Source organism: Dendropsophus ebraccatus, chromosome 3 (genome assembly GCF_027789765.1).
Source record: "Dendropsophus ebraccatus isolate aDenEbr1 chromosome 3, aDenEbr1.pat, whole genome shotgun sequence".
NCBI lineage: Eukaryota > Metazoa > Chordata > Amphibia > Anura > Hylidae > Dendropsophus > Dendropsophus ebraccatus.
Genome location: NC_091456.1, coordinates 97,816,123 through 97,831,453, shown reverse-complemented (window position 1 = coordinate 97,831,453; position 15,331 = coordinate 97,816,123). Strand labels below are relative to the sequence as shown.

Below are 15,331 nucleotides of genomic sequence, written 5' to 3'. Positions count from 1 at the left end.
CTTAAATGTCTCTCTATTACTTCTTCAAACAAAACTCATAAAGAGCATATAGAGAAACTAGCAAATAATATAAAACTAACGTTAATTAGAGGCCTTAAAGTGACACTGTCACCCCCATATATCATTTTGCAATCTTTAAAAACGTTGTAAACACTCATATAGCTCTTTCCATACCTTGTTTTAGTTTTTTTTTCTTGACGCCGTTTGTTGAGAAATTCGTACTTTGCTGAGCTTCTGACTGCGCCACTGGGCGGGGCTTAGTCCCTTTAGCACCACGTAGCTCCGCCGAGTACAACGCCGTTGACCCCCGCCCCCTTGTGTACGTCATATATCCCAGCCGCCGCTCACACTATCTATTGCTCCTGGACGTAGGTGACATGCCCGTCCACATCACCCTGCGACCTGCGCGTGCGGGCCTGTCATTCGCCGCGCAGGCGCAGAAGGTGATCACCGGGTCTGCCACAGCCGGGCTGTGTGTGCGGATTTTTCCTGGCGCACGGTCCCTCGGTGTCCTGATGCCTCCGGAGCCCTCGCTGCGGCTGTGAAACTCTCCTCACAGCCAGCAGCGAGGCGCAGAGTTAGTACGCAGGTGCACTGCGGGGTCCGACTTGCACTGCGCCTGCGCCAGAAAAGAGCGCCGATTGCGCCTGCGCCAGAAAAGAGTGCCGATTGCGCCTGCGCCAGAAAAGAGCGCCGATTGCGCCTGCGCGGGAAAACCCAGCGTAATTCTACTCTGCGGCCGGCCAATCAGAATTCTGTGAGGCACAGTCACATCACCAGGTGGCCACATTCCTTTTCCCTGGCAGGAGCAAAAGGATAATCTTGTAAGTGGCAAGGAACAGCATATTCATAAAGGCCAATTTCTAATAAAGTTTTCCCCAATATCCCCACACTCCTTCATAATCAATCTACAACTTGAAACTTTCACTTTGAAACTGGGCACAAAGGTAGATAGTGGCATAGATTGATGAGAGGAAGATAAGTTTGAGGTTGATAGAAGCACATATATTAGATAGATGTAGAGAGTGAGATAGGTAAGAGATATAAGCATAGATATTATTAGATAGATAAACGCACGGATGGAAAGAGAGATAGATTGGAGATAGCTAGGATTTAGAGAGATAAACAGAAGCATAGATATATAGATATGAGGTAGATATGAGATAGATAGTAGATAGAACGCTAGATAATACATACATAGAGAGTGATGGATTATTAGAAACAAAGATATTAGAAGTATAAATATGAGGTAAATTTGAGATGGAGAGGTAGATTGGAGTTAGAGAGAAAAATATCTAGGAGATAGATAAATAGCGATCTAGATAGAAGCATATATATTACATAGATATGAGGTAGAAAGAAGTGAGAGATACGCGATTGATCGATATGAGATAGTTATAAGAATAGATATTAGAAAGATAGAAGCATAGAAATGAGGAAGATGGGAGATAGATAGCTATTTAAAAGCTAGATAGCTAGGAGATAGATAGATGCATAGACATTAGATAGAATCATAGATATGAGTTACATAGGAGATCGATAGTACATAGATATCTAGCAGATAGAGAGCTAGAGAGATTAGAGATAGAAAGCTAGATAGATAGGAGATAGAGCGTGCTAGGAGATCGTTAGATAGAATCAGAAATATTGGAAAGATTGATGCATAGATATGAGTTACATAGGAGATACATAGTAGATCAAAAGATAGACACGGTTGGAGATTGATAAATTGGTATCTAGATATATACAAAAGAAAATCCGTAGCACACCAGCGTCAGGTGAAAAAGAAGTGGTATTTATTGCTTGTAGCAAGAAACACAAAAAAGGAATGCAACGTTTCTGTCTACTCCAAGACCATTATCAAGCATAATGAGGAGGTACACATGGCCTCCTTAAATAGCAGTGCTGATTAGTGACATCATCACTTCATTAGAATATGTACACAAGTGATACAAGATATAAAATACATATAAATACATAAAAAAACAGTGAATATAAACATCTCCATATATTTGGAAATATAGTGACACATGTGATCCATGTACAGTGAAACAGATTGTGTTGTGGCGATGCTTGATCATAAACAAGCTTTACAAAGTTCATAATATGAGTTGAGGTCGCGGGATCCACTCACCACATTGATCAGGTAATGAAAAGAGTAATGTCTGAAGGAGGTATTCGGCAGGCGGCTGTATGATGATCCAGATGGCTAACTGAAAGGTAATGGTGCCGGGCGGCGTGGAGTGAAGCTGTATGCGCATGTGCAGGGAACTCGTCCCTCATTGGATATGGCATTGTTTACCGTTCCCAGGCAACCAACTGTATGAATGGGATCCTGAGAGCTGCCAGTGAAGCCAGGTCCCGCAGTGGTATGCGGATCAGAGCCGCAGGTCAGATCAAAATGACCCAGCTGCAGTTCACACCGCTGCTACTCCTCCCACAGGACTGCAGGAGACAGGAGCTCACCTGATGCGGGTTGCTCGGCTTGGCTGCTCTTCTGTGGAACCCAGTAAGTGAAGAGTGAATCGGCCATCTTGGAAACAATAGGGGTTAATCCGCCATATTGGATTTGGCAAAGGGAGAGTAAAGGAGTAAAGGAGAGCTTTCTTGTGCCTCCATAAAGACTGTGTAGTGTAGAATCTGATGGGTGAGTCTTCCGGCGGCCTCAGTATCTAATAGACAAAGATATACGTTATTATTTACATATATACAGAGATCAGGCATTAGGAGGAGAAGGTAAAACACTCTATTTACATATTTTAGGGTTTACCTTAAATTCTACATTCAGCCCTCTAGGTTTGAGAGTCTGGAGTTCATGGATCCAGAATAGTTCCTTTTTCATAAGAATGCTTAGGCGATCACCACCTCTTTTAAGAGGTGGAACATGATCAATGAGCATGAATTTTAAGTCACGCTCTGAATGTCCCTTCTCAAAAAAGTGACTGGAGACAGGAAGATCTTGTCTTTTTTTACGTATGGTGTATCGGTGGTGTGTGATGCGTGTTTTAAAATCACATTTTGTTTCTCCCACATATAGTAAGAGACATGGACACCATAGGACATAAACTACGTATTCGGAGTTGCATGTTAAGTAGTGTTTCAATGTGTATGTCCGTTGCGTATTTGGATGTGTGAAGGTAGAGCCTTTACTCATGAGTGGGCAATTAATGCACGTGCAACAGGGGAATGAACCTTTTTTCTGCGGTTTCAAAAATTTCTGTTTTAATTTAATTTTGGTAGATATGTCATTCTTAACCAGTCTGTCTTTAATATTTCTGTCTCTTTTGTAGCTCATCAGTGGAGGGTTGGTCAGTTCAGGAATGTTTGTGTAGCTGTCACGGATGATGTTCCAGTTTTGTTTTAGGATCTGAGAGACAGCCTGCAACATGATGGTAAGTAGTTACAAATGGTACACGTTCCATGGATTGTCTAGATTTTGATGAATTTAACAAGTGTTGTCTGTTTAAATGAGTTACTGTATCCTTATGTTTCTCTATTAGACTTGTAGGATAACCTCTGTCAATGAATTTTTTTGCAATCATCTCTAGGGCTGGAGTGACATTAGTGGGTTCACTAACTATTCTCCGGGCTCTAAGCATCTGGCTGTAGGGAAGATATTTAACCATTGGTCAAGGGTGACTACTCCTATAGTGCAGTAATGTGTTGCAGTCTGTTGTCTTAGTGTAAAGATCAGTTGTCAATCTACCTTCTTGTATCGTCACAAGTGTGTCCAGAAATTGTACTGATTTGTCAGATGATGTCATGGTGAATTGGATGTCTGGATCAAAAGAGTTCAATTGTGTGTGAAAATCAATCAGATCATGTTATGTACCCTGCCAAATTAAGAACACGTCATCTATGTATCTCCACCACCCCAGCACACTGCTGAAGTGGTGGGACACATAGATTAACGTTTCCTCCATGTCTGCAACAAAAATGTTGGCATACGTAAGTGCCACATTGGTACCCATTGCCGTACCTTTTAATTGGATGTAATAGGTCTCATTAAATTCAAAATAATTACAAGTAAGGACTATCTGTAGCAAGGATAGAAGAAAAGTAATTTTTTCTGAAGAGAATGTGGAATTCTGAAGTGCTTTCTGTACCGCTGCCATCCCTTTTGCATGTGAGATAGACGTGTAGAGACTACAGATGTCGAATGACGCAATTAAGCAATCTGGTGGAATATGTAAGTCCTGTATTTTAAGAAGGAAATCGCTGGTGTCCCGATTATGTGATTTGGCACCTGTTGCATAGTGTCTCAAGACCCGGTCTAGAAAAATAGAGATTTGGCTGGTGATTGATCCCCGACCTGATACAATCGGTCGACCTGGTGGGTTTGTGATGCACTTGGGGATTTTAGGTAAAAGATAGAGTAAAGGTGTCACTGGAAAAATTACTGTCAGAAAGGATTTTAAGTCTAGATCTATGACTTTCTCATTGTATGCTGATTCCAGACAAACAGTAATTTTCTTTATTATTTCCCATTTAGGATCATGGGACTTTGTCTTATATACTGAGGTATCTGACAGCTGTCTCTCTGCTTCACCCAGGTAAGTACTGCGGTCCATCACCACTATTGCACCCCCTTTGTCAGCTGGCTTTATAACTAAATTAGAATTATTTGATAATTCTTCAAGGGCTTTGATTTCGTCAGTGGTCAGATTTGGATGGCAAATGTTAGAGAATTTGGTTTTTAAAGATGTTATGTCCTTATGTACAAGATTATCAAAAGTGTCAATGGCAGAAGATTCAACATGCGGAGTGAAGTCGCTGGGCAGTCTCAGTCCACAGTCCCCTAGGGAAAGTGGCTTTGGCTGTGCAGCGCCCCCAATCGCTCTCTTAGGTTGAGCAGAAAAATGTACCTTCAGTTTGATCCTTCTTATAAACTGTTGCAGGTCTAATTCTAAGTTAAACCAATTCATTTTCTGGCTAGGACAGAAACTTAAGCCTTTACTTAACAACTGAGTCTGATTTTCATTTAGTATCACAGATAAAATATTTACCACGCTTTGTTTTTCCCTTTCAGAGGATTTTTTGTGGTTTTGTTCTTCTGGTTGTTCTGGCTGCGAGTTCTGCCAATATCTGCGTTGTCGTCTGCCTCCCCTCCTGGTGTGGATACGAAGGCGTTTCTGAAAAAAACAGTATTAGAGGTAAAGGATGTCCTAGTACTTGCATCCCCCTTAGAGGTTAGGCTCACACCTGTAAAGTCATTAGAGGCAATATAATCTGGGTTCTTCCTGGGTATTTTAAGGGTATTCACATCAGTCCAGGAATAAACTTTCCCTCTCTCATAGTCCTGGGCATCTCTATGCCATTTTAAACGCTTAGTTTCCTCTAATTCCGCTTTCATTTTATCCAAAAAGGCAGTCTGTTTGGAAAAGAATTTTATGTACTCATCCTCCAGTAGCATGTCCTTGATTCTGGATTCCAAATCCGCTACTTTCGCTTTGGTGTTCTTGATGTCTCTCTGTAGAAACTCAATATTGAGAAGTATAAGATTCAAAGCAAATTGATTACAAATTATTTCATATTTAGAACGATAGTCTGAATCATGTGTATACATGCTTTGTTGTGGTTTTATCCGCATGCCCCTAGGTATGCGCTCATCTTTGAAATATTCTCCGAGGGTTGATAGATGTAGTCGTATGTTCAAAAGTCTTTTTGTTTCAGTCTCAAATCTACGCTGTAGATCTATACGTAATGGTCTGTGTAAATATGTTGTGTCATCCTCCAAATCCCCCATCATGCGTGTGATCTCTGAAGTTGAATAAGAGTATGCCATAGGGGGTGATTGTTCAGACCTACCAGAGTCCATGTTTGAACAGTCCTCAAATTGTCCAGTAAAGGGAGTGCTCGCTCTAATGCCGGTTTGTAGAAAAAGGAGAAAGCCGTACTTCCGAATCCAAGTAGCGGGTGCTATACGGAGTAAGTCCCTTGGCACGGGATCCCAACAAATACAAAAGAAAATCCGTAGCACACCAGCGTCAGGTAAAAAAGAAGTGGTATTTATTGCTTGTAGCAAGAAGCACAAAAAGGAATGCAACGTTTCTGTCTACTCCAAGACCATTATCAAGCATAATGAGGAGGTACACATGGCCTCCTTAAATAGCAGTGCTGATTAGTGACATCATCACTTCATTAGAATATGTACACAAGTGATACAAGATATAAAATACATATAAATACATAAAAAAACAGTGAATATAAACATCTCCATATATTTGGAAATATAGTGACACATGTGATCTGTGTACAGTGAAACAGATTGTGTTGTGGCGATGCTTGATCATTAACAAGCTTTACAAAGTTCATAATATGAGTTGAGGTCGCGGGATCCACTCACCACATTGATCAGGTAATGAAAAGAGTAATGTCTGAAGGAGGTATTCGGCAGGCGGCTGTATGATGATCCAGATGGCTAACTGAAAGGTAATGGTGCCGGGCGGCGTGGAGTGAAGCTGTATGCGCATGTGCAGGGAACTCGTCCCTCATTGGATATGGCATTGTTTACCGTTCCCAGGCAACCAACTGTATGAATGGGATCCTGAGAGCTGCCAGTGAAGCCAGGTCCCGCAGTGGTATGCGGATCAGAGCCGCAGGTCAGATCAAAATGACCCAGCTGCAGTTCACACCGCTGCTACTCCTCCCACAGGACTGCAGGAGACAGGAGCTCACCTGATGCGGGTTGCTCGGCTTGGCTGCTCTTCTGTGGAACCCAGTAAGTGAAGGGTGAATCGGCCATCTTGGAAACAATAGGGGTTAATCCGCCATGTTGGATTTGGCAAAGGGAGAGTAAATGCTTTCTTGTGCCTCCATAAAGACTGTGTAGTGTAGAATCTGATGGGTGAGTGTTCCGGCGGCCTCAGTATCTAATAGACAAAGATATACAATGTTATTATTTACATATATACATATATACAGAGATCAGGCATTAGGAGGAGAAGGTAAAACACTCTATTTACATATTTTAGGGTTTACCTTAAATTCTACATTCAGCCCTCTAGGTTTGAGAGTCTGGAGTTCATGGATCCAGAATAGTTCCTTTTTCATAAGAATGCTTAGGCGATCACCACCGGTGACCTGTGGATGTTGTGAGGCAGCTTCCCTAGCAACCATTGCTCCCTGTGAAAGCAGTAATCCTATTGGTTGCTAAGGCTCCCAACTGCCGTTTACTGCTGGAGACATGCAGCTAATAATATCACCTGTGTTTGCAGTGAGGAGATTTTCCCATTCATCTCTATGGGGCGCTCTTCCCCCCTCCCCCTCCTCTCCTGTACATCTGGTGGGGACGGGACCTTCGCAATAACCTTCCCGGGCACCCAATGTATCTATGTGCCAAATTTGGGGTCAAACGGTTCAGGCGTTTGGAAGTCTATTTGGGACAGACAGACAGATTTCATTTTTATGATATAGATATATTCTACAATTAGATGTTTTGGCTAAGTTTGAAGGTATCTTTTTTCATATTATAATTACAAATATAAATATATATATATATGTATAATAAGAATGTTAGAAATCATTTAGAGACATTGTAGACAACATAGATAGATAGATAGATAGATAGATAGATAGATAGATAGATAGATAGATAGATAGAGTTCAAATCATGAAGCAGCACTCTTTCAAAACGATATGGGCAGGTGCCAGCAGATAGGTCTTGACTTCAGACCATGTGATTAACAAAGTAAAAATATTCCGCAGCACTTCCATTCAGGTGAAAAAATCCAAATTTATTTTGTGCAAAAAATCATATAAAGAACAGGTGCACAGCACAGCAACAGTTCATAGGTGCTAATAGAACATTCTGTTAAAAAAAGAGTCAGGTAAAATATTTCAGTAATTATTCTAGAATCATTGGTATTATAGATATACTCAACTTTGACAATATAAAATAATATAATTGTTTTTATGGTACTTTTATTTTTTATAAAATATGAGTTTCATATTTATTATTTATAATGTGGACATAACTTATGAACTTATGAAAGCTTTTCACACATGGTAGATTACATAGAAGTAGTTAGACACATGCCCATGTGGATTTTTATCTACAAATTTGTTCCCACTATCTGACTCCACCCCAAACTGCTTGTACCTTCAGATAGCTGTTCTTCCTTTCCTTCCGCAGGTGATGCGTTTATTGTCATAATAAACAAATTTTAATCTTGCATACCTGTGTGCAAAAGCCGGTGCTAAGGTTATGTATGCATTAGGCTAACACAACCTCTACATCTATCCGCCCCACCTTCCTCATCATTAGGAATGCTTCAGACAGATTCTATCCTATTCCCCACCTATGTGAATACTGAACATGTTGCAATGTTTAGACAGGAGTAAATCTACTATTGGCATTCCGATTGATGAAGAGGGTGTGAAGGAGTGATGGTGCGTTTACACAGGCAGATTTATCTGACCAATTTTGGAAGCCAAAGTCCGGAATGGACTTGAAAAGACAGGGAATCTTAGTCTTTCCTTTATGACCTGCACCCTGTTTATACTCTGTTCCTGGCTTTGGCTTCAAAAATCTGTCAGATAAATCTATCTGTGTAAATGCACCATAACTTCCATTTCCAGTGAGAAGATAAGCCTTCCAGAAAGCAATAAGATAATTTTGCAAACTAAACTCCATATAATAGTAAAATAATGCATATAAAACCTATATTTACTTGTATATATATATATATATATATATATATATATATATATATACGTATATATATATGTTTTTATTTTTTTTTATATTTAATTATTGTTCCATTATTAATGTACATTTACCCCAGATATTTCACTGATTGCTGTGTGTAAAGACATTGCGATGGGAGAAGATGGCCTGCTGTAATGTATAGCAGGCCATCCCTGCTTGTCGGCAAGGGCGGGTTGTTTAACACACACACACACACACACACACACACAATTACTGCTATAAGCTGATCTACACAGATCATCCAATAGCAACTGAAAATAGCTTTTCAGGTCAACAAAACAATGGCTATTCACTATATGAAATAAAGTTTTACACTACACTACCCCATATACTACACCCCACATACAGATGGCCACCAGGGTGTTATTAGTGGCAGAGGCATACGCTATTATTGTCTCCAACACAAAAACAAGCCAGTGAGTCTGTATGGGGCGATTCTTTTTTCATCATTTCTCATTATCCAGTGAAGTTTGGGGGTAGCATAGCGTATGCTTCCTCCCAGACACGTCTTTTCCGCAAATACCTTTTGAATATCGGGGTATGGCGTAAAATTGATGGAACTTTTTTTTAGAGTACCTCAGGGTACACTTACAGATTTAGGGTATGTGCACAATGCGGAATGGAAGGATAAGCCTTCGTGCATTTGACAGCTCGCATCCACCGGCCGACAGATGCGGGCGCGGGCGTGTACGACAAGGTCATTGACTCCATTCAAAGCAGGGGTGGATTCCGTTGTCCAACAAAATAATGAACACGTCCATTCTTTGGACAGAGGTTGGAATCCGCCCGTGCATAGCATGGAGTGTGACAAGAACAGAGACGCCCCTCCATCAGTTCAACGGTGGGTGCAAGCTGCGGAATGCACAAACAGTTATCGTTTGCCATTCAAGTTTGTGCATGTACCCTTAGAGTTTATGTAGGAAGGGACACCCAAAACCAGCCACTAGGATGACCTGCCCCAGTTAGGGGGAAGATTGTTTGGGAACATATCTTCCCACTGCAGGATAACAGTGAAGGCAATGGCGATTTTGTTTTTCAAAAATATGGCTCCGGTAGCACCCCCAAGAACGTCGTGATGGGCCGGCCAGTACCGGCTGGCCCATCACGGTGATCAAACACTTATAAAAGTGTCCCCGGCAGGTTATGTACCCCTCAGCTATGTAGCTGAGGGGTACAGAACAGGTGTATAATGTAGGTGCATAATACTAACTTTATCCCCACGTCCGGAGTTAAGACCGGCGGTCCATGGCATCCTTGTGCTCGGATAAGTTCCGTGTGACGTCAGTTCTTTGGCATAAAACTTCACCTCTTTGTGTCTTCAGTCTTCCAAAATCTTCAGCAGCTTCACTCTAGTGCCCCCAAGTGGCTAATCAGTGTATATTATATACTGATCAGTTTCTTTCTTTCTTTATTTTTTTTAATCTGGCCTAAAGCCGATGATTGCTGATCAGCATTGCATGTAACGGTGCCGCTGATCAGCAACTCCTCCTTTTTGGCGTAGGAGATTTTTTTTCACCCCTATATCCTAACGCCACTGTCTGCTGATAAGTGCCGGACATAAGTGCACCATTTATCAGCAGCTCCTTTTTTTGTATAGTAATATTTTTGCTTATTGTAAAAAAAAAAAAAACACTACCTGACATAAGAGATAACGGTATGGCGCTAAAAACTACCAACTCTGTGAGGGTACCTCAGGGTACACTTACAGATTTTTTGTAGGTGCACACTGTGGAATGGCGAAGGATAACCCTTCGTGCATTCCGCAGCTGGCACCCGCCGGCAGATTGATGCTACATTCACAGACTACATTCTATGCTCGGGAGGATTCCGTCGTCCGTCCAAAGAATGAACACGTTCGTTCTTTGGACACAGGCCGGAATTCACCCGTGCACAAAAAGGAGTATGTGAAACTAGCAGAGACGCACCCCTGCATCAGGGTGCCAGCAGCGGAATGCACGAAGGGTTATCTTCTTTGCCATTCCGCAGGGTGCAAGTACCCTTAGAGTGTATAAATGAAGGGACAACGGAATCCTTCACCACCATCCCCCCCCCCCCCCATATCCTTGAAGTTAGTGGGAAGATCGTTTTGTAACTGGTCTTCCCACTGCTGGATAAAGGTTATCACCGGTACAGGGAAAACTTTTATACCAGCACCCCCTCTTCCGTTCTCTTGCTGCCCGAGCTACTGTAGCTTGTGGCACATTCACTAAATATCAGACACAGTGATAAAGCCCTTATATTTAGCAGCCATGGAGCTGACCCAGCTCTCCTGGATGTGAAGGACCCCGTATCGTACAGGGACGTCCCCCACACTGGAAAATAGGAGACCCCAGAAGAAGCGCAGAGTGTGCGATAATAGGGGGATAAGGAAGGACACCATTTTCCAATGTGACACCTGTCCTGATCACCCGGATCGGCCTCTGCATATAGGATTGCTTCAAGGCGTAACAAAGCTTATTGTAGCTCAAAAATTGTCTTAATGCAGTCTGGAAGAGTATTTTTTTCCTTTGATGAGGCTGTATATATATATACAGTGCCTACAAGTAGTATTCAACCCCTTGCAGATTTAGCAGGTTTACACATTCAGAATTAACTTGGCATTGTGACATTTGGACTGTAGATCAGCCTGGAAGTGTGAAATGCTCTGCAGCAAAAAATAATGTTATTTCTTTGTTTATTGTTTTTTTAAATTGTGAAAAGTTTATTCAGAGGGTCAATTATTATTCAACCCCTCAAACCACCAGAATTCTGTTTGGTTCCCCTAAAGTATTAAGAAGTAGTTCAGGCACAAAGAACAATGAGCTTCACGTGTTTGGATTAATTATCTGTTTTTCCCGCCTTTTCTGACTATTTAAGACCCTCCCCAAACTTGTGAACAGCACTCATACATGGTCACATGGGAAAGACAAAGGAGCATTCCAAGGCCATCAGAGACAAGATGGTGGAGGGTCACAAGGCTGGCAAGGGATACAAAACCCTTTCCAAGGAGTTGGGCCTACCTGTCTCCACTGTTGGGAGCGTCATCCGGAAGTGGAAGGCTTATGGAACTACTGTTAGCCTTCCACGGCCTGGACAGCCTTTGAAAGTTTACTCCCGTGCCGAGGCCAGGCTTGTCCAAAGAATCAAGGCTGACCTAAGGACAACAAGGAAGGAGCTCCGGGAAGATCTCATTGCAGTGGGGACATTGGTTTCAGTCAATACCATAAGTAACGTACTCTACCGCAATGGTCTCCGTTCCAGACGAGCCCGTAAGGTACCTTTACTTTCAAAGCGTCATGTCAAGGCTTGTCTACAGTTTGCTCCTGATCACTTGGAGGACTCTGAGACAGACTGGTTCAAGGTTCTCTGGTCTGATGAGACCAAGATCGAGATCTTTGGTGCCAACCACACACGTGACGTTTGGCGACTGGATGGCACTGCATACGACCCCAAGAATACCATCCCTACAGTCAAGCATGGTGGTGGCAGCATCATGCTGTGGGGCTGCTTCTCAGCCAAGGTGCCTGGCCATCTGGTCCGCATCCATGGGAAGATGGATTGCACAGCCTACCTGGAGATTTTGCCCAAGAACCTCCGCTCCTCCATCAAGGATCTTAAGATGGGTCGTCATTTCATCTTCCAACAAGACAACGGCCCAAAGCACACATCCAAGAAAACCAAGGCCTGTTTCAAGAGGGGAAAAATCAAGGTGTTGCAGTGGCCTAGTCAGTCTCCTGACCTTAACCCAATTGAAAACTTGTGGAAGGAGCTCAAGATTAAAGTCCACATGAGACACCCAAAGAACCTAGATAACTTGGAGAAGATCTGCATGGAGGAGTGGGCCAAGATAACTCCAGAGACCTGTGGCGGCCTGATCAGGTCTTATAAAAGATGATTATTAGCTTTAATTGCAAACAAGAGTTTTTCCACAGAATATTAAACCTAGGGGTTGAATAATAATTGACTAATTTAAAGCGTAACTGTCATTTCAGGGCCATTTTTCTGAAAACATTAAATATCAACAGTACAAGCGATTTTAAGAAACTCTGTAATAGGTTTTATGTACTAAAAGAGTTTTCTTCTGGACTGAAAAAGCAATCTACCAGCCTCCCCCCTCACATCAAATGAAGCAGGATTTCTGTCTCCATTATGTGGCTATGGAGAGGGGAGGGGCTGTTAGGAGTGACTGAGCACAGAGGATTTCTGCACAGCACAACACCCTGCAATCTTCTCTCAGTAAGTTCATAGACAAGCACTGACCTTTCTGACACCTGAATCCTGCGGTTTAGGTGCCCAGAGAGTCTACAAACAGCTGACCTTCATGTCACCTCTTCCTGCTCCCTCATCTCCCTCAGCCCCTCCCCCCTTCATAGGCTTACAATGGAGAGATCAGAGCCCGTCTTCACTGGCTTCTCTGTAATGAAGACGTGTTTGCCTGATAATGCACAGATAAGAAGTCAGGGGGGGAGGCTGGGAGATTGCTTCTTGAGTACAGAAGGAGGCTTTTTTGGCTGATGAAACCTATTACAGAGTTTCTTAAAATCGCTTATACTACTGGTTTCTGCAATAAAAAAAACATGACAGTTACGCTTTAACTGAGCGACGTAACTTTTTGGTTTGTAATATTTATGCATCTGTTTATAAATCCTGGTCTTGTTTGAAGTTTGAAGGCTCTAACTTATTTGCAACTTATCAAACCTGCTAAACCTGCAGGGGGTTGAATACTACTTGTAGGCACTGTATATATAAATATGTATATATAAATATGTGTGTATATATATATATATATGATATATTTTGCAAAACAAAGATATGTCATGGTGTGCGTTTGGAAGGTGGTGCAGTGATTCTTGCAGCCCTGTGTCACATTGGCGAGACCTACAGTGTCTGTGCCAAAGGAATGCAAAGCCTCTGCGTCCATCTGCCCTGCCTTCAAAATTAAAGAGTCACTGTCGTATTTTTTTTTTTGTTGCAGAAATCAATAGTCCAGGCGATTTTAAGAAACTTTGTAATTGGGTTTATTAGCCAAATCTGCCATTATCTGCATGTAAAAAGCCTTTTCCCAGGTCCCCCCCTCCTTCCTCTTTTTCATCCACTCTGAAAAATCTGAAAATTGTGACTTGTTGCAGGAGACGTACCCTGTCTGCTCTAGGGAGAGGGGAGGGGGGAGGAGGAAGGAGGGAGTTAGCCGGCAGCAGAAAGCAGATAACAGAGGATTACAGGCACGGAGCTGGATGACAGCTGTAATCCGAGCTCAGACAGGTCACTGGTGACTGTCACAGGAGATATCCCGTGAGGGATTTGTAGATTAACTCTTTGTTGTCCTGTTTTGGTCTTTTCTTTAGCTCTCTCCATAGGAGAACAATGAAGACAGGGGGGAGAGCTTCAAACTGCTTTTTCATGATAAAAATGCATTTTTCGGATAATAAACCCAATTACAAAGTTTCTTAAAATCGCCTGGACTATTGATTTCTGCAAAAAAAAAATTCACAACAGTGACACTTTAAGTACAGTAAACTTGCACCACCTATCTGTTGCTCCTCCGCACCCTATTCATCATTTCTATTGCTCCATGCAGGTCTTCCCCTGTTCATCACCTGCGTGAAAACTGCACTGTGCAGTTTTCTGATATGAGACGAATAGGAGTGATTCTGCAAGGCACATTACAAATGATGAATAGGGTGTGGAAGAGGTGGTGCAAGTTTACTGCATACACACAGTAGAAAATCATATTTTAGAACAATAACTACTTCAAATGGCAAACAGATCACACAAGAGATCTAGTATGATGGTAGAAGTTTTTTGTTGGTGTTAGATTGTGTGTACTGACTCGTACTAGCCTGTATTATTTATTGAAATTGAAAAAAAATCTTCTCTTTTTATTTTTTAGGAAAACAAAATATAAAATGCCTACTTGCCTGGTTTCGTATTGTCATAACACATCCGGCCGTACCGGTAAAGGGAAGATTATAAGTTTTCATTGCTTTCCTAAAAGTACAACATTAAATGGCTAAGTAATACTGGTCAAATTTTCAAAGACATAGATGGCAATGGCAATGGCGATGAGAATAGCTCAAGAGCACCTAAAAAGAAACAACAAGAAAGTAGACACCGGCACTACCGCTGGAGAGGTAGACAATGCGCCTGTCAGAAACTCACCTGACCTGGCTCCTGCGGCGTCTTCCCCGGCCTCTGCTCCGGCGGCCGGCTCGAGTACGCGCCGGAGCTCCGCCCGCCGGAGCAGAGTGACGTCACGGAGACCCGACGGCGTCCCTAGTAACCGGGGACGCCGCGGGCTCACGTGACAGTCAGTCAGCTGGCCGGCCAGCGCAGCTGATGCGGCTCGTGCAGGCTGAGTGGCAGATCGCTCTGCCACTTGGTCTGCAGCACCGCAGCTGCAGAGATTGCTGGATCAGGAGACTGGACCAATCAGTGTCTGGTCCAGGCTCCTGGTTCAGTATAAAGTAAAGTGATAGCCAGCTGGTAGTTGCTGGCTATTAGTTCGTCTAGTCCCAGCTCCCCTGCTCCTTCCCAGCGTTCCCTGCCCTATATCCCTTTCTGCTTGCCTTCTCGTGTTCTTGACCCTCCGCCTGACCTGTGACTATTCTTTGCTTGCCGATTCTGTACTGCGTTGTCCGTGTG

The 15,331-nt window shown here is 42.6% G+C and overlaps 1 long non-coding RNA gene across 1 annotated transcript; it reads left to right on the top strand.

Moving 5' to 3' along the window:
* Positions 1-2,162: 2,162 nt before the first annotated feature.
* Positions 2,163-14,656, top strand: LOC138787228 (uncharacterized). Its single transcript, XR_011362326.1, has 5 exons — positions 2,163-2,509; positions 3,291-3,392; positions 4,493-4,553; positions 5,030-5,153; positions 14,580-14,656. It is a non-coding gene; the product is annotated as an uncharacterized lncRNA (long non-coding RNA).
* The last annotated feature ends 675 nt before the right edge of the window (positions 14,657-15,331 follow it).